The following is a 3,608-nucleotide window of genomic DNA, read 5'->3' as shown; positions in this document are numbered from 1 at the left end:
GTGTCCACACAAACCATTGACAAAGGAAGAACAGCAAGAAAGACTGTGGCTGAAGGGTCCCTCTCTGTTGGCTTTGAAGGATATTGTGCTGGAGCCTAAGCTAGTCAGGGACATCCGGCAGCTTAGTTTGTTCTGCCATACAGGAAACTGGAGACGTTTCATTCAAAACTCTTGGTATTTTGCCCCAAAAGACAAGAGTTTGATTTTCAGTGCATGTTAGGCAGGAACCAGTTGGCTGTGTTAGACCACAATGCCAATGTTGGGAGGAGCAGGCAGTTGTGCTGGCAGAAAAATCAACATCAGCAAGCGTTGGGAAAGTAGGTTCAATGGAGTACAAGAAGCATTCGGGGGCTTATCATGCAAGACCAACTTATGTTGCGACATCCCAGGATCACCTACAAGGTCTTGTGCAGAGGGCACTGGAAGTGAGGTCACGAAGAGTTGCTCTGCCACTAGCTCCCAAACCAGGTGCCAAAAACATCTCTATGAAACCAGCTCCTTCTAAACAGGAGCTCATTCATAAGCAAACATCCAGATTTTAATCTGATGTCGATACTCTGCCAGTTAGTTATTTGCTAGAATTTCCTCACTTTTGCAATAATTATATCTGAAATGACAACGATTTTGTTATAAGATTACATATTGAATATACATGGGGATTGTTTGGTTTACAGTGGAAGTGCAAACTATGAAAAAATAATTGTGTGATTATGGAAATAGCAATAAACAAGATGTGAGCTCTCATGTAGAAACAAAATTGAGAGCAATTAACTGTGTGATATTTGTTTACAAGTACAAGGTCATTGAGGGTGTCAAAAGACGTTACAATTGTAAATATATGTTCAAACATACAACCATGTTCAGCACCCAGAACTCCACCTTTGATCTGCTATGGTCCTCCTCAGCAATCCGAAAGGCCTGGTTATTCTTCGGCATTCTTTATCAGTACAGACATTATTTCCCAGAAAATCCTGGGCCAAAATTGTATGGACTGTTTACCTAAAATTCATATGTAAGAAAATTATCTTGTCATGTTAATAGAAACCAGCTGCCTATAAATCGTATGTATGAACACTTCGTTATATTCATAAATAATCAATAAAATAGATAATCTTCACAAAATATTATGACTTGATTTGATATTTGTGTTATTTTATACAGTCTGTATAGCTTTAGTTTGTGATGCACATGCTAGTCCCATCAGATAATGAATGCAAAAGCTTATTTATACCTACATTCAAGAAGCGAGGTTGTGTAAGGATGCCAAGTGGTAGATACAAAAGGGCTCAGTGGTGCTAGGTATAACATGTTTCAGCAATTAGAGGATGGGTCTGAGATATAAATGGAACTATGACAAATAACAAACACACATGCATATATTTCCTTTCTGATATGAATGTATAACAGAAGTTTATTTCCAAATTCAATAACTTGTGAAATACTCGTGAATCAGCACCATGTGTTCCTTCTACCAAGTACAAATTGGCACTGCCCAACAATGACACATTATATATATTACTGGTTCCTCACCAAATATATTTAGGATTGCTTGTACTTTTAGTCATTCACAGTGGCTTTTGAGTACTCCTGAAACCTGTGTAGTGGCCATCTTCAGAAGGAAACTTCTTATGGATATACTCCACACAGCATGAAGGTAGTGGTCTTCTGACGTGTCTTCCCAAAAGCTCGCCACGGTGGATGTATCTGGTAAGCGTGCGATAGGCCATCAACCTGTACTGGCTGAAAAAGAGGAAATATTAAACGATACTTGAAAACAATGTATTCTACTGACAAATAAATGTCTTTCCTCTATCGTGAAACATTCGTAGCGAAGAATTACACAACCTATATCGTCAAAATCAATGGAGATACTGCGATAGTATGCGATAGTATGCAGGCAAATGTTAGGCCTCTAAACATGGGAGAATAAAGGTGAATATATTCAGAATATTAGTAATAATCACACCAACTCTGGTGATCGCAAATTAGCCTACATGAAGCAACTGGCTAACTTACCGATTTGACAGTTCTCCTCGGTGCAGGCCCCGAACATGTCGGCCGATCATTGCATCAATGAAAGACATCTCCAGCGCTGGCTTATGCGCGATGTAGCTATCAAGCTCACTCTTTTGTGTGAAGCAGATGAGGTCTAATGACACTATATCATCGGACATAAGTTCGTGTTTTTACAACAAATGCACTCTATGTCTGTTTTTGTGGCACACATTTCCCACAACTGCACCAAACGTCCGCCGACTTGCGTGCACGGTCCATACGGTGAAGCATCTGTACCGGCGGTCCTTCGCATCAACTTCATCTGAATCATCGCTATCATCGCTGTCACAATTCACTAAATGGGGATAGTCTGCTTTTAAAGGTTCAAACAAGTATCCAGTTGCTGAATCAGACAATCTTTCATCGTCCATATTCTCAATCTCTCAGCATTTGTTTGCGAGCGCTCGACGTTGTTTACATTGGTATCTGAACACATCCGCTGTGGCTGGCTGTCGCTCTATCAACGTTCCGACGTCACACCACCCGCGACATATTCAAGCTCCAGTGCACTGTCGCATGTTGGATTTCAGCACTTTGAACAGCCTAAACTACGTATTGTTATTGAATACTGGACCGTCAGTGCATGAATACACTTTAGAAACACATTATCTTTTGCTCTGGCTACATAGTGATTTGCACTACAGGTACCCTTTAAACTAAACAGCGGTCTGTTGTTGATCGTCTCTACAGCCGCATGTCATTCTGTCTCCACGTGTCGTTCACTCTTCTCGGCTCTCCGTCTCGCGCGCCGCAGAGCTCCATGCCGGCGTGTCTGCCCGCGCATCGGGGCGGAGAAAGAAAAAAAATCACCTGCATCTTCCGCCCCGCGTCACCGACACGTCGCCCTCTGTTTCTCTGTGAATATCGAGGAGCAGACGGGAGGAAGGAGGCGGACTGCCGCGGCTTGACACTCAGAGGAGTGCAACAACTTCAACGCACACCGGAAGTAAACAAAGTTGCGTTAATTGCGTTAAAATATTTTAGTGCGTTAATCGCGGCCAAATTAATCGCATAGATTAACGCGTTAACGCTGACAGCCCTAATTAATATGTATGTCTAATAGAAATACAATGTAATAAATCAGTATCAATTATTACCTATTATAGTATAACATAGGTTGGAGTGCATGTTTATAGTATGGTAATTTTAGTATTATAGTATAACATCGAATATCAGATAAGATAATCCTTTATTAGTCCTGCAGCATTTACAGATGTAAAGCAGCAGAAGGTAAAGTTCAATTAAATTCAGTTTATTTTATATAGCCCAACATCACAAATTACAAATTTGCCTCAAAGGGCTTTACAATCTGTACCCATATGACATCCCTGTCCCAGGACCTCACATCGGATCAGGAAAAACTCCCAAGAAATATATAAAAAAACTTTTTACGGGGAAAAAAGGAAAGAAACCTTCAGGAGAGCAACAGAGGAGGATATATAGCAGCATATCAAGGGGCTGGACCAGGGCAAACCTGATTCAGCCCTAACTATAAGACTATCAAGGAGGAAAGTCTTAAGTCTACTCTTAAATGAGGTGATTGTGTCTGCCTC

This window comes from Pseudoliparis swirei, chromosome 13 (genome assembly GCF_029220125.1).
Source record: "Pseudoliparis swirei isolate HS2019 ecotype Mariana Trench chromosome 13, NWPU_hadal_v1, whole genome shotgun sequence".
In the NCBI taxonomy this organism is placed as follows: domain Eukaryota; kingdom Metazoa; phylum Chordata; class Actinopteri; order Perciformes; family Liparidae; genus Pseudoliparis; species Pseudoliparis swirei.
This window is presented reverse-complemented; position numbering follows the sequence as displayed.